General features: G+C 43.2%; 1 pseudogene; it reads left to right on the top strand.

Moving 5' to 3' along the window:
* LOC147022627 (uncharacterized) lies at window positions 1–25258 on the top strand (annotated as a pseudogene).
* Window positions 25259–25485: the final 227 nt, after the last annotated feature.

The following is a 25485-nucleotide window of genomic DNA, read 5'->3' as shown; positions in this document are numbered from 1 at the left end:
ATGCCACTGAACTACATCGACTGCGTAGCAAGGGATATCCAGCATGACATCGCGGACATGCGGACACTGATGATGGACAAAGACTCTTGGCGCGGCATTGTGAACTCTATCTTGGATGCGTCCGCTGAGTAGTAGTAGTCATGCGGAAAATACATTTGAAATTTCAACATGATCGGACGCATGGTCTGGCAGCCAGAATTATTTAATTTTTTGAATCTGTGTTCAGGGATTTATATCGAACTTGGTACAAGTATGTATGATGACGTAATAATGTGGGTGGAGAAATATCTGGTGACATCGCAATGTTGATGAATGCCCTTCTAGTTTATAGGTATTCCTGACATGTTACCTCCTTCAACTATAACAGTGTTTAGTTTGATCGCTTAAGTTATGAATAGAAAAGTTAATTTGGAAAAATTGTTTACTACATAATTCGTAATTCATCTCAATGTGGTCCTGGGAAAGGGTGAATACTTTTGCAGGCCCTTATGTCCAGAGAGACGGCCTTGATCTCATGTCTGATATTGAGGGCTTCCATCTATTGGTGGGAGAGGAGAAGCAGCATCTCCAAGGTGGAGTGACCTTGGCTGAATATGAATTGATGATCTGAGTTGAGGTTGTTGGAGTACAGGAAGGATATTTTGTCATCTGTGATGATGGATTCCATGACTTTGCTGATGAGTAGAAGAAAGCTCATCTATCTATAATGAAGGGAATCGCTTTCACACCTTTTTTATGCAATGCAGTGATGAGATTTCCCAGCAGATGGAAGATGACCTAGGGCAAATTATCAGATGAAAAAGGTAGAGAGAGGATGTGCAAGAGCAGCAGAGCAGGTTTTTAGGACATGTGAGCTAATGCAGTCAGGTCCAGTTGCAGAAACAGAGCCGAGGGTTGTCAGAAACCTCTCCACCTTCTCAGGTGAAAAAGACACAGAGTCCAGGAGAAATTGAGTGTGACGGTTGGGTGGATACAGAGAGGGAGGGGTTTGGGAAAAAAATATTTGGAAGCAAACACAGAATTGAGGCATTTGGCCTTCTCATGAGCCGAGTCGGCTGTGGTGGTATTTGAAGAGAGGGAGGGGATGGAAGGGGAGCATACACCAGAGACGGACTTGACAAGGCACTACCAGGTTTTAGAGGAGGGAGACAAGTGATGGGGGAGCTTGGATGGTGTTCAATATAGGGGCCTGGAGCCAGGAGGAGGCGGGATGAGGGTGAAGCTGAGAGGTGGCGAGACAATGGGGAAGCTGAGAGGAGGGAGGTTATTGGCATGGAGGGGTTTGCCACCATTAATGGACGTGAAAGGGAATTTATTGTAGTGTGTACACAGTTTCTGCAAAATTGACTTCTGAGGATTCTCAAACTGGACATGCGTTGGCAGGCTTCGTGGGAGAGGTGGTAAAGATGTTTGTAATCCTATCAACTTTTGTGCTTGATTATTCTTTACCAGTCTTTGACATTTTGAAAATTGATTTTGTTTGATTAGTCCATGACTGAAGTGGACAATATGATATTTGGCAGATAGTTGATTACACCGTTACACTACACATCCATTATTCTTTTACCGTTTGATTGTGGCAACCATTGAATAACCAAACAGTTATAGATAGTTGATTTGATGAACTGCAGTTTTGTGTAAAGCCACTAAATTCAAATTCAAATAGGAAGACCACAAAAAATATGTTAGAATGCCTGCAGGCAGGTTGGACCAGAACTGGCCATCATTAGCTGCTGAAAGCAGCAGAGTGAAACATGGATCCCTTGTGGACAATCCGCTTTTGTGAAACAAATGCTGTTTGGTCAAGTGAAGGAATGAAAGTGGTCCAGGTGTGACGTGCAGATGCATTGGATGGATATTTCTCCAGAGAGATATGACCAAAGCGACACAGCTGTGAAGGGATAGTAAAGAGCGAAGAGATGGGGGGAATAAATGGGATGCAAAGGACTAATCAGGGTTCTGAGTTTTTCCTTTTCACTTTGCAAATTACAGTGTATATGTGTATGTGTAAACCTCGATGAAGAATGGAGTCCATTAGTTAATGGGTTACTGATAACTGATATTCTTACTTGAGGCTTACCTTACAACTATTTTTAAAGTTTTCTATTAAAAAAAGGGTGTTGTACAATTGATATACAACTTACAAGATCCTTTGGATGTTAATTTCACGTATTAGGAATATCGATAGTATTTAATAAATTATTATAATAATTGATGTCATGAAAAAAAATTTATATATTTATTTATATATGTATATATATATATATATATATATATATATATATATATATATATATATATATATATATATATATATATATATATATATTGTTGCGGATTTCGCGCCCGCCGGCGTGCTGACGGCCACGTAACTCGAATCGCGGCACGTCGCCCACCGGACGGACAATCCAGTCGTGACCCTCTCGGACTAACGCCGGGAACCAGTCACGGGTGGACCTTTCGGTCTCACCGCGATCGAGCCAATCAGCCCCCGCGTGGGATAGGGTTGCTCGCCGACCCGACCTACCTAAGTACCCACGCGGAGGGTAGACCGGGCGATCGCACCTCGCCGCAGGTCGACTTCGGACACGGGCCACTTAAGCGACCCGTTCCGTACTATCAGAATAACTGAGCGGTGTTATCGTCGACCTCGACGGTTCGATTAATTATCGGGCGTATTCAGCCCACTACCAACCCTTTACGTGAAGCAAGATGAGGATTCAATGGGAGAAATGACGAAGCGAAGCGGGAAACAGTTCAACACAAAAGCACATTTATTCGCGGCACACGGGAGCACACATATACAATTCCACCAAAAGCACACAGAAAAGACACAATGCAATTTACACAAAAAGCAAATGTAAAAGCGAAAACACAATGCAGAGCTAATACCGACTACCGAGCACACGGCAACACTTATACAATTCTACCTCACAGACGGCGCCGACAACACATACCCAAAACCAAGGAAAAGAATACCCCCAAGAATGAGGCGGGCCTGAGGCCGAGACCGGGTCGCGCCTACCCGTCTGGTGATGAGACGCGGAGCGGCGATGGCGCCCCAACCCCGCGGGCCTCGCGGAGGGTGTCTGGTAGGGGGTGGGAAAGGGGCCCCCTTGGTCGCACTATCTCAGCGCGGGGGGAAACAGGAGGGGGTTGCTGATGCTCGGGGTATAGAGGATCTTTATTATCCCTGGTGTGCGTCTCCACCTCGGCCAGGTCGCGCTGTCGGCCTCCCTCGGGTGCAGCTCCCTGCACGACGCGAGCACCCCCTCGTCTGGTGTCGCCGCCTTTCCACAGCTCGTCCCCTCCGTTCCGACTCCAACGCACACGACGAGCAGCTCCACCGCCCGCGAAGTCTTGACCCTCTGCTTCCGACTCTCCTACTCTCCGCCTCTGGACTCTCCGACTCTCGACTCTCCCCTCTGGACTCTTCTGACTCTCCTCTTCTCCACTCACGACTCTCCGACTCCCCACTCTCCTGACTGACGAACACGGTCCTTTTATCCCCCCGTAGCTTCGCCTTTGACCCCCTCCCTTTGACCTTTCACCTCGCTCCCCATTGGCCCGAGAAAAAGTGGGCGTGAAGGCTTTTTGATCCACAAATTTGCATATATCGATGTCCTGGAGGCGGGGCCAAATCGCCCCTCGCTCACCGATTGGACGGCAAAAAGTGGGCGTGTGTCGTTTTTGATCCGTTTTTGAAGCACAAAATCCGTGATTTTGTACACGCTGTTCGACGCGCGCCCTGCACGAGTCCAACACCGGTACCCACAGGCGGCGCAAGAACGGTGGCGATGCTACGGTTGCGAGGTGTGACGGGAAGGTCGTGGCGGTTGTGGTGAAGCGGCGTTGTGGTTGGTGGTTGATGTTGTGATTGTGGTGGTAATCATGGCGGTTGGTCCAAATTAAAGATAGTAAAAGAAAAACGGCTATCCTGAAGAGTCGCAGCACGCATAAATGACATGTATTCCCACTAGACAACGGGTTTGGACCTAACTACACATGTACTTACCGAGATACCTCACCTAAGGGACCTGAATGGTGGTTTGCGAATTTGGTAACCACAACAATATATATATATATATATATATATATATATATATATATATATATATATATATATATATATATATATATCTATATACACATACTGTATATACATATATATATATATATATATATATATATATATATATATATATATATACATACTGTATATACATATATATATATTTATATATACTGTATATACATATATATACTGTATATACATGTATATACATTTTCATTAAAGTTTTCTGAACTAGATTTGTTGGTTTTTTTTGTTTGTTCTATCTTCGTCCCTCTATTGCTGTTATATCCAGTCCAAATTTCATTGTTAAATCTGATGTTGTTTGTGCTGTATTTGTCAAATTCATTTTTGTGTTTGTTCAAGGCTACTTCAGCTACTCCTCGGAAAGCAACTTTAAATATTTTGTGTCCCTTTTGTCTCAGTATTCATGATTTTGCTTCTTTCTTCCCAAACATTGGACTTCTACCTCCTAACGTCATCCTATTTCCCCTCCTCACTTCAAAAAAAACAAACAAACAAACAAAAAAAAACTGTTTTTTACTCCACAGCGATCTCCTTCAACTTGAATTTCCTTCTGCCTGTACTTCCTGTTCTCCATTTCCCCCCTTTTTACTCAATATCTCCAAACTGAATCTTCATTAAATATCAACGCCTCCTTCTTCCTCTAAAAGCATTTGAAAACATTTTAAAATGCTTCACTTTCCTTATTTCTCCATCACAAGTATTGCACATGTTCTTCATCCCAAAATAGATTAAACTTCTTCTTATTCACAAGGGATTATTTTCCAAAAACTGTCTGTCACCTCAGCGTTTAGTTCAGCAACCCTCTTCCCACACATACAGCACCACCTTTCTCCATCCCTTCAACAAAATTCTCACCTCCCATCTCATGATCTTTATCTCCATTTGTCCAATTTAGTATTTTGGAATTGGCATCCTTCCACTTCACGTCCCCACTTTCTGCCTACTTCCTCACCCCACACGCGACCTCCTCAATGCTTCCCCTCACCCTGGTCCCTCAAAGCCTCCCTCTCATTCTGCCCCCGCAAATTCTCCCTTCCCGTCCTGCACCCTCCCAACACATTCTCCCCATCCATAACTGTGTGGACCTCAAACATCCGAGATCACCACTCCAACATGATAGATCTCTCGATCCAGGCTGCTGTCGATGAACAGGACATGATATGTTTAACAGAATCCATCCTCCCACAGGTGTTCCCTGATTACTTATTGTCTCTCTCCAGCTAGTCTCTCCTCCGATTTGATTGGCGTGAACTTAACGTAAAGTGGAATTGATGTAAAGTTGTGGATTTACACTTTTCATCAAAATTAATTTCTCATTGTCCTTGTACTGACCACCTCCCAACCCCCACTATTACCTCTGGCTGTGACTTCCCCTCCGCTCTCACCTTTTGTTTGTGTGTTTCCTCCAAGCAGTGATGACTCCATCTACATCTCTCTCTCAGACAACATTGACCATCTTTTAAAAAACACTCATCCCAACTTTCTCTTCCTCATATGTGATGACTTCAATTGCACCATCCAAATCGGCTGGGTGTTGCTACCTCTCTCACCAGTCATGGCACTTCAGCAAAAACTTCTGTGACTCCATGGGACTGACTCAATCTGTGAGCATCCTGACCCAGATTTCTCCCAATGGCAATTCCTCCCATCTGGACTTGGTAATGACAAACTTCTGGACCATATAATCATCTGTTATCACCGTCCGAGATAGCGTCTGACAATGTCATACTGTACTTTGCACCGGTACATTGCTCTACGGATCCTTGGCAGCGACACGCAACATAACAGGTGACATTTGCTTCGCACAGGAACAGTTTCTGTTGCATCCTTCGATGCAATAACATACTTTTTCATTTCCTCTAGCCACACTGGTTCCTTTGAAGACACCGGAGCTTGCCTGCCAATCTTGAGAGCCCATCCATATTCCACAAATTGTGGGATGCTGGCTTTACAAACTTGAGCACTCTTGTATATTTTTGCAGCCAAGGATGCTCATCGTAGATGCTGAAGGAATGCACATTCTGTTTGTGGTAGCAACTTCAGCATGGTTGATTTGTTGTTGATAAACTTGTGAACCCTCTGCTTACTTCGATCAGAGCCTGTGGACTCATCATGCTTGTTATTGTTCTCTCCATAAAAAGTACCCTTGACTGACTTGTAACTTCTGCAGTACTCAGAAAGGACTGCTCACCCCCTGCAAATTTCTCCGATACAGATATGTAGATCCTCTTGACGGTGGCCAACCAACTCCCCCCCCCCCTCCCCGTGGGACATGGGTAACGACTTGTCTTGCTCCCTAAGTCTGTCAATGAAGGGAAGTGATTGGCAGTGAGAAGACCATTCATGCTGCAATATCATGATTTGACAGGTCGTTACCAGCTCCTGTTCACATCCACCATTCTGCTAAATCTCTCAGAAGAGTGCCAGCAAAGTATATAGCCATGATAATGATGTCTTTCTTGTTAACATGGAACACAACTCATTTCACACCTTCCTTCTGGACAGTGAACGCAGCATGTACAAGAATTATCATTGGTGTTAACATCATGTTGTTTTCAGCAGCAGTAAAACACATGTGGGTTGACAGCTCAAGTCGTCTCTACTTCCTGCACCACTTAAAATGTCCAAGTACTTTTTGCTTCCCGACACAGGATACCCTCATCATCGACGTGCTGGTCCTCTTCTAACTGCCTCAGATTATTAAGAACATCCCCAAGAGGTACAACAGAGGCGCAGATAAAACTAGACCATTTAATTTAATTCTCTGTTCCAAAATTATGCTGAAGTTTTGTTTTCAAAGCACTTGATTGGTAAGTATCTGCGTTTTCAACTCCGAGCTCCTGAAGAATACTCTGAATCGGTTTCTTCGTGACTTTATCAGAAAACCACACGACTCTTGAGAGAGGTTTTTAACTGCTCAACCAGGCGAGTGGATGCCGCTTCATGGATGCCCTGATGCTGTTTACCAATGGGAATTCTGGCTGCTTTGAAAGCATTCACGCATGGTATGTGGTAGCAAATATCATTTGCTCTCATGTCGTGACCTTGGCCAACCAGCCATAGCAATATGTCCTCTCTGTCTTTTACATTTTTACTTTTACACTGATAGAGTTTTGGCTGACTTCTGTTGAAACCTTCCCTGTCTGTATCTTTTTTTGCCACTGTAGCACTTTGGTGCAAATGATGGAATTAATTTTTGTCTCAAATATTGGGGTAGTGGATCTTGTAGGCATACTTGACTCATTAGAGAAGGTGCTGCAACTTGGCTCGTCATAGACGCTTATTTTCAGCCAGTCTTGAGTTCTTCTCGGCAAGGTAGGTTTCTGTTCTTTGAGTGCCATTTGGGTGACTTTTCTCGAACACGCGTTATGGCAGCAGACTAGCAGAGTGTCATCTTGAAATCGCCGAAATGTCAAGTCTTGTCAAGCATTTATGGCAAACAGTAGTTTATCTTTTGTTGTTGAATGAACATTGAGTATTCGTTTATTAGCCCGCGTTCACGAAGCGAAAGGTGGGGTTAAGCAATCGGTCACGTACGTGCGTATGTATGGACGTCTCTCCGTTTTGTTAGTCCCGTTTCTCTGCAACCACTTATCGGCTTGACATTAAATTTTCCCCATATGTGCAACTACTCATGCAGAATGCTTTAATGATAATTATGTCATACGTCATGTGGTGTGGCAGCCATGTTGGAAAAAAGGAGAAACGTTGGACCTCTATCTCCAAAACCGCTCTATTGAAAAAATTGAAACTTGGCACATGTGAAGTCTTCCCCATTGGGAATAAATATGATTTTCTTTTATGATGTCATAGGTGCCTTAGTTGTGACGTCATTGCATACGTAGAACGCTACATTGGATCAGCATTAAAAAAAATTTTGAGGGTCATCTTGGGATAAATTGGTCACCAGAAAAAAATTGATGACATCATCGGTCAGGTGGTTCGGCAGCTATTTTTTTTTTAAGCCTTCAAAAATATTCTTTTCCAGAACAGCCTGACAGATCGAGGGGAAACTTTATAAACATGTTTCCCGAGCCTTGGGGATACCAGGGTGTTCATGAATAATTGATAGGTCACATGGTTTGGCAGCCATATTGGATTGAAGGAAAATATTTTTAAAATTCCGTCTTGAACCGCTGCATCAATTGGCGTGAAACTTCAAAATTATGATCTAGTTGTGATGGCGAATACATGTTTCAAATTTCAACCTGATCGGACGCATGGTCTGGCACCCAGAATAACTTAATTTTTTTAAAAAATCTGGGTTCTTTTTTATTACTATTATTTTTTTGAATAAGGCTCACTTGGTTGTGCTTGGGTGGGTTTGAGGGTAGAGGAGTAGCAGCTGAAACCTGAGTCCTATCCAAGTTCCCCCTGATGACTTCATCTTTGCTTTTTGCTTGTTCGTGTTCCTTCTGATGACCCCAATGCAGTACAGAAAACCCTCCAACATCACGGGTTCTACTATTGCCGGTTTTCACCAATTGTTGGCAACCGATTGTGTTCTTATTCTGTAATCGCGGGATTTCATTTCGACCAATCGTGGTTTTTGAGCTGAGATCAGTTGTCGCTTGTGTCCCACACGTGAATGATTACCTCCCATTCAGTGCCCTGTGGAGTTTCTTGTGCACCTTTTTTATTGAGCTCAAATGTGAAGCGATGGACAAAGTTAGTTGTAACAATATGCAGAGAAAGGTTATGACATTGGGTGTAAATATCGAGTTGTTACATCGGTTGGTTTGAGGAGAAAATGCGGAATCTGTATGGGCGACCATTACGGGGTCAATGATTGTTGGTTGAACCTTCCCCATTGTACTCTTCGTCATTGATAAACCTTCATTTTCCTTTAAACCTTCATTATCCTTCAAAGCTAATTCCTAAATGTTCATTTTCCAATTGCATCTTCGAACCTCATTGGCAAAACGCTTCATTTCCGACACTCAAATTTGAACCATGCGCAGCTCATGAAAGAAGTCGAAGCAAAGGGATTCATTATTGAACAGGTTTTTAACACCTACGAGACAGGATTATTCTGGAAGACGACATCATCTCGTACCTTGCTCTCCAAGCAGGGGAGATTTATATCCCGTCCCGTGCGTGAACAATTACCCCCCATTACGAGCCTTGCAGTGTTTGTCGCGCACCAATTTTCATGAGCCCAAATGTAAAGTGACGGACAAAGTTAGTTGTGCCAAAAGGCAGAGAAAGGTTATGACGTGGCCGAAAATATCGAGTTGTTAGGTTAGTTCCAGGAGAAAATGCGGCATCTGTACGGGCCGCCATTACGGGGTCGATGATTGCAGGTAAAACCTTCCTCATTGTACTCTTCCTCATTCGTAAACCTTCATTTACCCTCAAACCTTATTACCAAACGTTCATTATCCTTCAAACCTCATTCCCAAATGTTCATTTTCCAACTCAATAGTCAAACCTTATTGCCAAAATGCATAATTTCTGACTTCCGGATTCGAACCCGTCTCAAACACACATTCTGACGCGCTGTTCATGAAACAAACTGAGGCGAAGGGATTTATAACGGAACAGGGGTTTTAACATTGACGAGACTGGATTATTCTGGAAGAGGAAGTCATCTCGTACCTTGGTCCCCAAGCAGTGAAGATTGTGGTTCAAGGTAAGGTGATTTGAGGATAGTGTTACCCTTCTTCATTGTGGGTTGTGGCAATGCTGCAGGTGCCTTCGTTGTAAAGCTAATGCTGCTTTTGTGTTCAATGAATCCCCTTCTCAGCTCGCCCCTTCCCCGCGTGCCCCTTCCCCGCGAGCCACTTCCCCACATGCCTCTTCCTCACACACCCCTTCTCCGTGCACACCTTCCCCACTCACCATTTTCCTGCTCACCTTTCCCCGCTCTACTCCACCCTCCCCCCTCTAACATCATCATCCCGAGCTAAGTCTTGTGTTTTCCATTTACATCGGAGTACAGTATAAGTTTGTAATATGTTTACCATCACCCACCTTGCTGTGTTGTAATAAATTTAAAAGCTAAATGTCCTGTGTTTTTGTTTCATTTACACCATATTTATTGTATTTACATGTTTATTTCAATGTAAACATGCTTTATGTATGTATGTGTATATATATATAACCGAACCCCCGCTTTCCCATTGGTCCTTGGTTTCCACCAACGCGATTTCAACTATCAGGAACCTAACCCCCGCAATATTGGAGGGCTTCCTGTACTGTACCTATTTCATTTGGTCTTCCGTTTTGATTTCAATTTAAGCTTTTTAATCCCATTCTGAATTCAATTGAATAACGAGGACTTAATGGGCCTGGTGTCCGATCAAAGCAGGACATCTTGGTACCTGGTCAACACTGCCAGCAGTTCGCATGTTAAGAGCGTACATTGAAAACCGTTCAACGGAGGAAATTGAAACTTTAACACATGTTACCTGACCATTTGATATCGCACATATTACTTGGATGAATCACGTCCCCCTCAGAACTTACATGGTGAATTAAACAAAGCGGAATACCCAAAGATAAATCTGGTTGGAAATTATGATTCCCACCCCCGGTTTATCGATTCAATGTCACTTCCTTGCGTTAGAAATTAGAATGGTTGTAATCGCTTCGGCCTTCATTGTGCTCGGCTGGTGAAAAAAGCGAAGAATAAGAAGAAGTCCAATTAGGTGTTTTAACAATCTCCTGATTTATACTTCATCGATCTATTCTGGCGTCTTTATCAGCCTTGGTAGTTGTGGAAACACTCGAGAACGAGAATAAAACCTACTTTGTGAAGGCTTTTGAATGTACTCTACAGCAGACTTTTCAAAAAATAGAATTTGTACACGTTCACCTCAGAAGTGCCGATGGATCCGATTACAAATTTGCCGCCAGAAGAGTTGGATTGCACCAAGTCGTTCTCAAGACTGCACCGGGGTAAGTATTATATGAATACAATCCCGTTATCCCCCTTTTTCACATATTTTACTTTTGTCATCAACTGTCGTGTCTTCTCGTCTGTTCTTCAACCAATCATGTTCAGGCGATACCGATCTCTGGCAACAAAAACTATCATGAGCTCGCTGGGCGTTATCTCTCAGCATTCCGAAACAATAAACTCATTGTGTTTGTAATTGTGGTGTCATTCAGCATTGAAAGCGAATGCCTTTACATAAGATTCCATGTTGGGGTGGGGGCATAGTTTTGAAAAAGGCATTGAATGTATAGCAAGACCACCATCACAAATTTTGTCTGTTCTTTGTAGCCTCATCAAAGAACTGAATTGTCCTTTGATAATCATCATGTTGTCGATGTCCGGAAAATATTTTGCAGTATATAACCGAAATTCCTGGTGTTGGCTTTATGGGAATGGTGGTGGGCTCGGGATCCTAGGATCCTGAATTCAAATCCCACTTGGCTGTTGAATTAATACTAGGTGGTGGTTGACTCTGCCTGTCATCCTTCTGAGGTCGGCAAAATGAGGATCAGCTTACTGGTAACAGGGGCACTGCATCAGCGGTACAGCCGTGCTTCCGTAAAATGATGTAAACAGCAGCTACAGGCTGCATATGCAACAACGTTGTGCATAATACCCAGGATCCAAGTCACACTGAGATCAAACTTGTGGCCTGACTGTACACGATGACATGGATGCTATTCCTTACTATTGATTCCATTTTGGTGAAGATCCAAATCCGGAAACAGATACGATAATTTTTTTAAACATTTTCTCATTGAATTATTCGCTATTGAGAGATGGGGCCAAAAACTATATATACAGTATATATGTATATATATATATATATATATATATATATATATATATATATGTATATGTATATATATAATTATATATGTATATATATATAATTATATATGTATATATATAATTATATATGTATATATATATATATATAATTATATATATATATATATATATGTATACATATATATACAGCTCTGGAAAAAAATAAAAGACCACTCCCAATTTTTTTTAAATCAGCATCTCTCCATGTATGGCAGCCATTCCATTCCAGTGTCTGTTGAATTCCAACACAGGCACACCTCATTCTACTTCGTGAGGTACTGATTAGGTGATCACCTGAACTGAATCTTATTTAACAAGGAAAAGTATAAAAACCACTGCTGTGGTCATCACTATCCTCTTGTATTATATCACTATCCTTATATAATATGCGAACTTCCGGGTCACGCACGTCCGGGCACACGAGAGCGAAGAAACGGCCTGTGTGGTTGTTGTTTTTTGCTCGCGGTTTGAATATTTATTTATGAATTTTTATTTTTATTTTTATTTTTTACTGGCACGTACTCGTACCTAAAAATAGTAAAACCAGAAAAACTGATAATTTTGCAGTGGTCTCTTAATTTTTTCAAGAGCTGTATGTATACATATCTACATATATATATATATATATATATATATATATATATATATATATATATATATACACAAATATATATATATATACATATATACATACCGATATATACATTTGTATATATACATACATATATACATACACATACATATATATATATATATATATATATATATATATATATATATATATAATATATACATACATATATATATACACATACATATCTATATATATACAAAAACACTTATATACATACATATATATATATATATGTATATATATATATATATATATATATATATATATATATATATATATATATATATATATATATATATATATATAAACATACATATATATATATACATGTATGTACAGTATATACATACATTTAGTCATACATATATCTTCATATATTCATACATATATACACATATATACATACATATATGTACATATATACGTTTATGATTAATAGGCATACACTGTGATCTTCACGGCTTCTTTGACTGACTCACGGATTCAATGCTTCACTGACTCACCTTGCTTTTCATATTTTTCAGCCCGAATGAATCACATAAATTCCCTCTATACAACGGGTTTGGGGCTAACTACACATGTACTTTGAGATATCTCACCTATGGGCCCTGAATGGTGGTTTGCGAATTTCCACAGCTGTAACAATATCTATATAATTATATAATTATATATATATATATATATATATATATATATATATATATATATATATATATATATATATATATATATATATATATATATATATATATATATATACATATATATTATGATATTTCAAAACGGTGTGGATGGATTATGACAAAACTTGGTGGAAGATCTGGCTTATCAGTGGGATACAATACATCAACTGTTCAGCCTGGCGGAAGTATGCGCTCGACCGAATGCTCTGATAATTTTTTTACTTGTTGGTTTTCTCCACATTGATGTTCCCAAAGATACATCTGCCTTTGGGGCAAACGTCTACTTTCTCAATTTCTCCAAATCTTTATTTTCTCAATTTTGTTCATTAGTATTTGATGTTGTGAAAGACATAGCTCACGGAATTGCTCAAGAAGGTAGTCGCACTTATCCAAATGCATAATGGCAAATTTGTCATCAACATACAGTATATGTTCCAGAATCATGGCATGAAATCATCACTCTGGAAAATATTTCTCCATAAACAGGTTGGGTACAACTGAGGACACCGGTGATCCCATAGCTGCACCAACTGGAGAGTTCATAGAACACGATACCATTGGTAGTGTTCAAATATAAACTTCATAAAAAAAAAAGATTTTGAAGATCATTTTTTTTAATATCCGGAAGTTTACTGCAATTGAAGCCGTCTTAAACATCACTCTTATACATTGTAATACGGCAACGTTGAGTCGCAGTTTAGGAGATGGAGCCTTTATTAATCACCGTAGAATGCAGCGTCAATCGGCGTTGCACATCGTCATAATTGCGGCCTCTTCTTCACCACGATACCGCACCCTCTCACATGCCATGCCCACTTCCGAGGGGCTTCACTTGACAGCTCCCATTACATACACCACCCTATAAAACAAATCCAAGTACTGTAAAACTGTTTTTTTTGGAAGAATCATGAAGGTGATTTGTTGTACTCCATTGTTCAAGTATACCAGTTCATTTCAATTTAAATAAAGTTTGAAAGAGGTTGAAAGGCAGATAAACAAATTTAATTCCAGGTTTTACCGCTGTTTTACCTAGTGTCTGTTACATCACCCTATCTAACACGTTGCATTAGTTATTTGTGCCTGTTGTATGTGTCCTTTATAACATCCTTAAAAACTGTATGTTTCCTGTTTGGAATGATTTTCAATTGTGTTTGACTGCAAGGCAGACATAGTAAAAATAAATTATCTCATCCCTCTCTACGCATGCGCCATCGGACAAATTCAGAGGCAAAGTGATCGGGACAAATTCAAACTTGTCTTCCGTTTCATGTTGAAAATACAACATTCAATTTAAACAAGTTGTTCCTCAATCATAAATTGATGATATGGGTAGACAGACGGACAGACACAAACAAATGATTCCTTAATCCCACTTTTCACTTTACGTGCACCGTGTTTAGATTTGTCAATAGTGTGCTTCGTTATATGTGATTTCAGTGCTATTCAGATACATCTCCAGCAAACTGGAGACATCTTGCTTCTGGACTTGTCTGATTGTTCTTGCAGCACAATTTCCAATCACAAGATCTTTTTAGATGACCGTTCATGGTTTTGACTGCCAAAATCAATTGGAGTATTTGCGAAGAGTGAAAGCACATTAACAGATACCATTGGTTTATTGTACCAGATTATCAGATTTTAATTATTTTTCGTTCTTCTTCTTCTTCTTCTTCTTCTTCTTCTTCTTCTTCTTCTTCTTCTTCTTCTTCTTCTTCTTCTTCTTCTTCTTCTTCTTCTTCTTCTTCTTCTTCTTCTTCTTCTTCTTCTTCTTACGTATGGCAGCTTGGTGGGCGTGACTATACAGCTGATGCTGTGTCCCTCTACCTGTCTACCAGTACACTGGTACTTATTTTGCCAACCTCAGAAGGATGGCAGGCTGAGTCAACCCCACCTGGTGTTAATTCAGCAGCCAACAGGGCTCAAACTCAGGACCCTAAGATCCTCACCACAAAGCCAACACCAGGCTTTAGTCTTTCTCAAAACTCATCACTGTTTTTGACATTCCTTTCACCTTTTCAACACGAACCTACTGATAATCTGTCCTGAATGGCCAAACGGTCTCTATGGAGGAGAATTTATGAAAGATACAGTTAGTAGGCCATACATAACTGGGCAATAACTCTAACTAACTGGGTTATTACCTCTGCCACTGAAGGTGGATGGAGGTGACGGTTATGTTTTCTCCCCTGTCTGTCTGTCTGTCTGTCTGTCTGTGAACAGGATATCTCAAAAAGTTAGAGACATATTTGGACGAAACTTGGTGGATGAGTTGATTTGGTAACAAGAACAAGCTGATTGAATTTTAGTTCAGGTCCGAATCCTGATCCGGCCTATCAGTGGGATACAAAACGTGAACTAATCAGCTTGGCGGAGGTATGCTCTCTACCGAGTGCCCTTCTAGTTTGTGTTGCGTCGATTCACGCATCTCATTGAAACCCATTATTGTTTGTCTGTGGGATTATCTGCCAGTTTCTGGTACGTACCATCTTCGTTGAAGAGTGTCTCCATTTTGGGGGGTTGTAAGCCTCTTTTTCCATTGCACCCCTAGCTCGGCATCATCTACTCAGGGAACAATCTCATCACGTATGTTCTTTACATGATCAATAGCATCACGTTCAGGTTCTAAAATAATGCTTCTTGGTCTTTCCGTATCCAAAAATGCTCCGATTGTCAGAGATTCGCAGTCAGTAATGTTGATTTTATCCTGAGTAGGCAGATTAGTTATAGCCGACTCGACACTGGCTACAACTCGAACTACAGCTATGGACTCCAAACCTTTCCTCACAAAAGCTATTTCCACATCAACAAGATTTTTACCCGACAAATTTACGACCCACTTTTCCTTGTCGCCATTGTCTGGGGTGCGTTTACTGTGATTCGGGTTTTGTTTGCGTTGCACCTGGCAAGCACCGCGATGCGTACGGGGCACGTACGTGGCATTGGCGTTGCTTCGTGCCTTGGGCATGCAGTGGTGGAATGTACATGGGGTGGAGGTCCATTTTGGTGTGAATGTTGGTGCATGCGATGGAACTCAGGTGGCATGGATTGTCCGCACATCTTCATTTAGTTGTGGATGTTAAATTTTAATTGTCAAATTGGAGTTGGTATCAGTAAATAAATATGAGTTCTCTTGCAAGCAACTTTTACACTGGAAGAGGCCATTCAGCCAATCAAGCTTGTGCAATGGTTGCCAATATATGGTTAGTTATTTGTACTTTTTTTCTTTTTTTAAAAAAGTACTGAGCGTCAGGATTGAAGCAGCACATAACAGTTAAAAAAAGTTTTTGAAATGACAGCCTGGGTTCGGAACCGCCATCCTCCCATACTCAGAGTGGACGCTCCAACTATTAAGCCACTGACATGGATGAAAAGCCGAAAGGTTTTCCTTCTAATATTCCATGCAAGGTGAAAAACATGTTTCTTCCTGGAATTTTTGTTTATTCTTCAAGAGATGCACTTCTTTTATCAGCTGCACATTCGTTGAGTACCTTGATCGTTTCAAAGCTTTACCCACATATCTATCCGGTTGAGGTTGGGAGATTCGCAAGGCCAATCAAACACGGTGACTGTGTTCCTCTTCCAAAAAAAAAAAAATCAATCTGTTTACTTGGCCTCGTGCTTTGGACCGTTTTCATGCCGGAAAAGTAGCTGTACCCTAAATTGCTTTCTTGCTGAAGAAGGCATTTGTAGCCTCAAAGTATCTTGATATATAACAACATTTATACGTTCGTCTATAATGCATAGTGTCCCAGTAAACCTGGATTGCTGAAACATCCACTGTGCTTCACCTTTTTGACTCCGGTAATGTCCCTGTGTTTTTGCAGAGGTGTGCAAACTTTTCTTTGTCCACCACCTTTACTTCAATGTTTACGCACAAGGGAACTTAGGTGTATTGCCCTCTATAAATACAGGATGTTTTTGTGGCCAAATTTGCATCAAGTCAATGTTCTACTCACGTTTAGTTACAGACATTGCGAATGTAAATCTACGGCAAGTTTTCCCTTGGTATGACGTGCAACCGTGAAATACTTACTGGGTGTGAAATGGATGAGTTATCTCTGTAACTGTAGCATTCTGAAGGAACAGCTGGCCTGCCATGAGAGAGATTTGAGAAGGACTTGCACTTGAAGTGGAAATCTTTGGGCTCTCATGACATATCAACCCCTGTCCACCTGCAAGGCCTTCATCCACAGCTTAATGGAGTACTGCTTTCCCCACTGGGCTGGCTCCCGTCTCACACCTTGCTCAGCTTGATGCTGTGGAAACCCAGGCCTTCACGATTATTGGAATCTCCTGTGCTGAAGCTGAGTCTATGGGCCTATCACGACGCAATCACAGAAAGGCCGGTGGTCTCTCTGTCTTCTTCCGCTTCCTTTCTGGTCTTGCACCATCTGATCTTTCCGTGCCTTGTCACCCCCCCCCCCCCACTCCCAGGTATCTGCAGGACCCGCACGATCCATCATCAACCCTTTTCTGATGAAACTCCCAAAATCCAGGATCACCGCTCACCTCCACTCATTCGCTCCTTTTTGTTTTCACACATGTGGAACCAACTTCCACATCCCATCCAATCTCGTTCTTCATTCCATGTCTTTGAGATAGCTGTTCACCACCATCTCAGATGTCCCCCAATCCAAAACCATGATCTTTTCTACACCTGTTAACCCCTCCCCACACCGCACACCTCACTCCAAGCCTTTCTCCAGTTTTTCTCTCCTGAGAGTGTCCTTCTGTATCCATCTTGTCTACCCCACACGTCCTTTTCCGCCCCACCACCCATTCTTCCCCTTATCCATTGTTTGTCCATGTTTCCCTCTCTTGTCCATCAAAACTCTACTGTCTGTTTTACCTTCTCTCTCCACTGTTCCTTTTGTCCTGTTACGCCCTGATCCGTTCAGTGTACTGGCTTTTTCATGAGCCTCAACTATGTATGCAAAAAACCCCCAAGACTGCAAAAAAATAAACACTGTACGTCATATCACCATATCTTTTACAGGCACATCACATCACAAAATGATGCCATGGAGAGGTGGCTATAAGATTTTGATAAAGCCATGCCAAGTCGGGGGAGGGTAGAAGGAGCGTCCACATGTCCTATAAAATGTCCAGCACCATCGATGTGTACCGAGAATTGGATTATTTTATCATAATCCCTGGAGAATAACAGGTTGGATGATTTTTCTTGAACAAAGGTATAATTGCTGAATTCTGGAACAATCATTTAGTTTTTATTCTGAGAATAAGGGGTGGGATGGCAAGCCAATTTCCGCTTCATTCTGGATGAGGAAGGAAGGGGCTAAATTCAGTGTATCTGCCCAAAGATTTGTGGATATAAATAAGTTGTCAATTGTGATGTATTAACCAAGCCTGGTGTTGGCTTAACGGTTAGGTGGCTTGCCGAAGATATTAGGGTCTTGAGATTGAGCATTGAATTAATGCCAGGTGGGTTAACTCAGTCTATCATCCTTCCAAGGTCAGCAAAATGACTCCCAGCATTCCCCTTATGCCTGGTGCCAGCTTAATGGTTAGGGTGGCGGGCTCGGGATCCGAGGGTCCTGAGTTCAAATCCCGCTAAGCCTTTGAATTAACACCCACAACCTTTCATTCAAGCTGCTGGGTCTCACGATCTGCCATGATCTTTCCTGGAAAAGCCACCTTTCCAAGCTTTCCTCCAAAGCCAATCGCCAACTGGGCATCCTATGTCGTGCAAAGTCCTTCCTTGGCACACCTGAGTTTCTGACCACATACAAAGGTTTTGTCCACAGCCTGATGAATTACTGCTATCCACACTGGGCTGGTACTCTCACTTTTCTCGGCTTCACGTTGTGGAAACCAAGGCATTTAGGAGCATTGGTATCTCCCGCGATGAGGCTAAGTCTTTAGATCTCTCACGCTCTCACCGCAGGCAGAACGGTGGTCTTTCTGTATTCTACCGTCTCTTCTCTGGCCTCGCCCACTCCTGCTCTGTCTGAGATATGTCCCCCCCCACCCATATTTCCACAGGATGCTCAAGGTGTGCCAGCAACCCCCTTCTTCTAAAACTACCAAAATCAAGAATCACTTCTCACCTTCACTCTTTCATTCCTCTATTTCCCCGCCTTTGGAACAAACTCCCACATTCGCTTCAATCCCACTCTTCCCTCCAGGTCTTCAAGACAGCTGTTCACCACCATCTCTTACCTTCCCCCATCCAAAACCTTGATCTTTTCTCCGCCCTAATCCACCCTAAACCCACCTCCTTCAAATTCCCTGCTTTCCTTTCTGAAAGTCCCTGTCGTGTAAGGACCTGAAAGTCCCTGTAGTGTCCATCGTGTTTTCCCCGTGTACCCCGCCCCATCCCTCTCCCTTCCACAGATCTCCTCATGTCTCTGTTCCACAATGTTTTTCCTTCCCTCTCACACCCCTCTTGTCTCTTGTTCCCTTTGTGAGTTTCTGTGTATTCACTCTCATACGAGCTTCGTTTCCAAATATATATATATATATATATATATATATATATATATATATATATATATATATATATATATATACATATATATTGTAACGGCTGTGGAAATTCGCAAACCACCATTCAGGGCCCGTAGGTGAGATAACTCTAAGTACATGTGTAGTTAGCCCCAAACCCGTTGTTCAGAGGGAATTTATGTGATTCATTCGGGCTGCGACGCTTTGAGATAGCCGTTTTTCTGTTCTATCTTTATTTTGAACCAACCACGTCTCAACCGCCATCACACAACAACCACCTTAACCACCACGCCAGCCATCGTCACCGACTACAACCACGCTCCAACTCTCAGACAACAACAACAACGCCAACAGCCACGACTTTTACCTTCACAACTCAATCCCGCAAACATCGCATCACCGTCATTCCCAAATGGCACCATGACCATCAAACCACCACCAATAAACCCTCCACCACCCTCACCTCTCTCCTTCTACGGCCATTCCCGCACCACCTGTGAACACTGAGCGTCGGGCTGTCTTGGGCTCATTCAAGATACGCACCGAGCCGCGAGTGCAAATAGCGGCCTTTCCGAGGGAGAATTCGGATCAAGAACGCTACACGCCCACTTCTGATCCATCCCATTAGCAAGCGCGGAGCGGCTTGGCCCCGCCTCCAGGCGCGTCTGTGTGAAATCCATATATGCAAATTCTCGGATCAGGGGAGGTTCACGCCCACTTTCCCTCTGTCCAATTGGCGAGTGTGGCTCCGCCCCCGAGGTCATCCTGATCCAGAAATTTGCATATTGCTTTCTCCTGCCGGCCTATAAAACGGCGAGCGCAAGGCGAATCGTGGCAGAGTCAGTTTTTAGTTGGAGAGCAGAGTGTGGCAGTGGCAGAGTGTGGCAGCAGCAGAGTGTGGCAGAGAGTGGAGTCGGGTGGCGAAGGCATCGAGTTGGGTTCTGCAGTCGGCTGAGGAGAGTTGTGGGAAGAGGCCAAGGAGCTCGGGTCCGAGGCGAGAAGGACGGCGGTCGGCGACGAGGTCGCGATGGGAGCTTGGGAGACCCAAGCCAGCCAGCCATTCTCCCTCTCCCAGGGCATCAACAATTCCCCCTTTTCCCCCGTGCTGAGATAGTGCAACAAAGGGGGCCCCGTTCCCACCCCACTCCAAACGTCGTGCCAACGAAACCCGCCAAGAAGCACGGAGTCGGGGCACAGCCACGCGGCCACATCTACGGCTCGTCCACCAACGCGTCACGAGGACGCAGGTAGGACCCACCCGGTCTCGCGGACCTGGCCGCTCCTTCAGGTCACGCGCGCATATTGGCCTACAGGCCCGTCTGCCCCCTTGTCTATGAGGGTGGCTTCTTTCCTTTGCTTTTGAGTAAATGTGTGTTGGCGCCATCTGTAAAGTAGAACTGTATAAGTGTTGCCGTGTGTGCGCGTATTCGGTAGTAACTCTGCATCATTGTTTCTCTTGTTGTAACTGCTACATGTGCATTTTGACTGTTTGGCTGAAAATGAGTGCTTTCCATGTGTGGCGTAATAAATGTGCATTGTGTGAACTGTTTTCCCGTTTCGCTTCGTCTTTTCTTGATTGACCCTCCATCCTGCTTCACGTAAAGGGTTCGTAGTGGGATTAATACGCCCGATAATTAATCGGAACCATCGAGGCCAACGATAACACCGCTCGGTTATCCCAATAGCACAGAACGGACTGCTTAAGCGGTTCGTGTCCGGAGTCGGCCTGCGGCGAGGTACGATCGCCCGGTCGACCATCCACGCAGGTACTTCGGTAGATCGAATTTGGCGAGCAACCCTATCCTGCGCGGGTGGGCAATTGGCACGGTCATAGTGGGGTTAAACCCCCACCCGTGACTAGCTCCCGGCGTTGTTCCGAGAGGGTCACGACAGAATTGTCCATTCCGGTGGGTGAGGCGGCCGCCATTCGAGTCGAGTGGCGGATCGCACGCTGGCGGCGCGAATTCGCAACAATATATATATATATATATATATATATATATATATATATATATATATATATATATATATATATGTATACATACACTAATGAGCCAAAACATCATGACCACTGACAGGTGAAGTGAATAACATTGATTATCTTGTTACAATGGCACCTGTCAAGGAGTGGGATATATTAGGCAGCAAGTGGACAGTCAGTTCTTGAAGTTGATGTGTTGGATACAGGAGAAATGGGCAGGAGTAAAGACCTGAGTGACTTTGACAATGGCCAAATTGTTATTGGCAGATGACTGGGTCAGAGCATCCCAAACGGCAAGGCTTGTGGAGTGTTCCCGGTCAGCAGTGGTGAGTACCTATCGACAGTGGTCTGAGGAGGGACAAACCACAAACCGGTGACAAGGTGTTGGGCACCCAAGGCTCATCGATGCGTGAGGGCAACAAAGGCTATACCATCTGGTCCGAAACGACAGAAGGTCTACTGTGGCACAAGTCACAGAAAATTTTAATGGTGGTCACGGGAGGAATGTGTCACAATCTACAGTGCATCACACCCTGCTGCGTATGGGGCTGCGGAGCCGCATACCAGTCAGAGTGTCCATGATGACCCCTGTCCACCGTCGAACGTGCCTACAATGGGCACGCGAGCGTCAGAACTGGACCTTGGAGCAGTGGAAGAAGGTTGCCTGGTCCAATGAGTCCCGTTTTCTTTTCGATCACGTGGATGGCCGTGTCCGTGTGCACCGTTTACCTGGGGAAGAGATGGCACTAGGATACACTGTGGGAAGACGACAAGCCGGTGGAGGAATGTGGTGCTTTGGGCAATGTTCTGCTGGGAAACCCTGGGTCGGGCGATTCATGTGGACGTCATTTTGACACCTGTCACTTCCCTAAACATTGTTGCAGACCAGGTACACCCCTTCATGGCAAAGGTATTCCCTGATGGCAGTGGCCTCTTTCAGCAGGATAATGTGCCCTGCCACACTGCACACATTGTTTGGGAATGGTTTGAGGAACATGATTAAGTTTTCACGGTGTTTCCCTGGCCTCCAAATTCTCCAGATCTCAATCCGATTGAGCATCTGTGAGATGTGCTGGACCGACAAGTCTTATCCACGGTGGCTCCACCTCGCAACTTATAGGACTTGAAGGATCTGCTGCTAATGTTTTGGTGCCAGATACCACAGGACACCTTCAGGGGTCTTGTGGAGTCCATGCCTCCTCACTGTTTTGGCGGTACACGGATGACCAACAGCATATTAGGCAGGTGGCCATAATGTTTTGGCTCATCAGTGCATGTGTGTGTGTGTTTGTGTGTTCGTAATATATATATATATATATATATATATATATATATATATATATATATATATATATATATATATATATATATATATATATATATATGATGTCTAGTTTAACATCGTACACTTTTGTGAATCACTCTGCCTGCAAAACACCAGAATGACAAATTATAACTGGGTCCGGATTCAAACCCAGGCTAGTCGTTTGGGAATTTTAGCAAATTGTATTGACCATCTGTGAAAAAATTGCTTACCAAAAAATTTCTTCACTAACGTATTCATCTAGGTGTCTACTAACAACTATCAATTAGTGCAAACCCAAATCCTTGTGGAAAATTCTGGGGAGCCAATCAAAGTTCGGGTGCTCAGAGGGCCTGCGCGAAAAAATCGGAAAAATTAACTTTTGCCAATATTGACTTGTGGGATATATAACTAGGGGTTTTTTGGGGTGCTGAATTGATTCCAACCATTAGATTTGAGGGAAAATGAAACCCTGGCCGTAAAATATTGATATGATACATTTTTAGATATCTCAGACTGTGTTTTGCAGTAATTTGGCTCAATTGATTCAGATTGTTCGATGCCACACGGGACAAGAAGACTCTGGTGTCCTTCTCAACTGGGTTCAGCAGCATTCCCGAAGACCAAGTCAACGCTGATCAAGCAGAAGAGGTTGGCAGAGCCATACAGGCTAAGATGGATGGGAAAACTGTTGTGGATGCAGTGGTAACCAAACACAAGGTCAAATCACTTGCAAGCCTCAGATCTGGACCCAAAGTCAATGGCGAGAAGCTGGTCATTGACTCATTGAAGCTATTCAACTGCCTCATTGTCATCAGTGAGCGTGAAGTCAAGACCAAAGAAGCTCTGCACTTTGAGTTGACGCCAAAACCGATGTCTCTGTTTGACAAAAATCAAAAGTTGCGAAAGTTCGACAAGGCTGCTCCAGCAAGGTCTCTGAAGGCATGTGTGGCACCTGTCGAACAACCCCCTTGCACAAGCCTTGTGGTTGATGGTGGGTGGCTCCTGCACAATGTCAAGTGGGAGGCTAACCTTACTTGGAAGGTTGTTGCCGAGAGCTACCTCCGGTTTGTGAAGTCCATGGGGAGCCATCGCCTCCGGATAACGGTGGTCTTTGATGGATATGGCAGCTCCAACAAGGACCATGACCGCTTGAGATGAACAAAGAATGCATGCTGTGACATTCAGATTCGTCTGGATCTCAAAATCATCATTGCAAGAGAAACGTTCCTCAATAACAAGAACAACAAAGCCCAGCTCGTTCTGCTCCTTGCTGAGACATTTAGTAGGAATGGAATCAGTGTACAGCAATGCTCCGATGATGCCGACACCTCCATTGTCCGCGCAGCTCTCGATGAGGCAAGAGAGTCCCCTGTCGAGGTGAGGGCTGAGGCCACAGACGTCCTGGTTATGCTGATTCATCATGTTGCAGACCATCCGATCTTCCTTACCACAGCCAAAGAAACATCTTACGATGTCGGAAAGATCCGGGAGGCCCTCCCAGAGATATACCGGAGGTATCTCATCTTCTTGCACAGCTTCTCTGGCTGCGATACAGTGTCTGCATTTTTTGGGTTTAGCAAACCAACTTTGCTAAGCAAGCTCTGCAAGACTGATGAAGCAGAGAGGGCCATGGACGTGTTTATGGACATCCGAGCTGAGAAAGGTGATATCATTAAAGCAGGCTGTGATTTTTTCATGCTCATGTTCCATGGGAAATTCTCCAAAGACTTGGAAGATTTGAGATTCGATTTTGGAATTCTCATTTCTCCAAAGAAATTGGAATTCTCCAAAGATGAGACAGCTTGGAAGATTCAAGCGAGCTGCTACTGGGAGCATAAAACCTGAGAAACTCCCCCCAACAACAGGAGCTGCAGCACAGCACTCTCTCCGAGCTTACCTCTCGACTAGAGACTAGCTGATGCTGCAAAGTCCATCGTTGGATGCCCGGGACTATGGATGTAAACTCACTGAGCAAGGATATGCCCCAGTCCCTTCTGCAGACCCCATTGCACCAGACTACCTCCTGACGTTTGCCAGCTGCAACTGTGCGGGGGACTGCAGCTCACTCAGGTGCTGCTGTAAAAAGCAAGGAGTCAAGTGTATTTCTGCTTGCGGCATCTGTCATGGTAACTCTTGCCTGAACATAAACCAGCTGGATGACAAGAGGAGTGAGGAAGATACTGGGGAGTTTGATGAATAAGGTCGTAAAAGCTGACGAAGCAACATTTCCATTGAGCACAGTTCTGTTAAAAATGTCAATAAAATACATTTTATATGATCAAGGATTCATTTTCCCTCAAATCTAATGGTTGGAATCAATTCAGCACCCCAAAAAACCCCTAGTTAGACATCCCACAAGTCAATATTGGCAAAAGTTAATTTTCCGATTTTTTTCGCGCAGGCCCTCTGAGCACCCGAACTTTGATTGGCTCCCCAGAATTTTCCACAAGGATTTGGGTTTGCACGAATTGATAGGTGTTAGTCGACACCGAGATGAATACGTTAGTGAAGAAATTTTTTGGTAAGCAATTTTTTCACAGATGGTC

Source organism: Eptatretus burgeri, chromosome 7 (genome assembly GCF_056783735.1).
Source record: "Eptatretus burgeri isolate ZD-2024b chromosome 7, Ebu_testis_v1, whole genome shotgun sequence".
NCBI classification, from domain to species: Eukaryota; Metazoa; Chordata; class Myxini; order Myxiniformes; family Myxinidae; genus Eptatretus; species Eptatretus burgeri.
The sequence above is the reverse complement of the archived record's forward strand: the minus strand, read 5'-3'. Positions and strand labels throughout refer to the sequence as shown.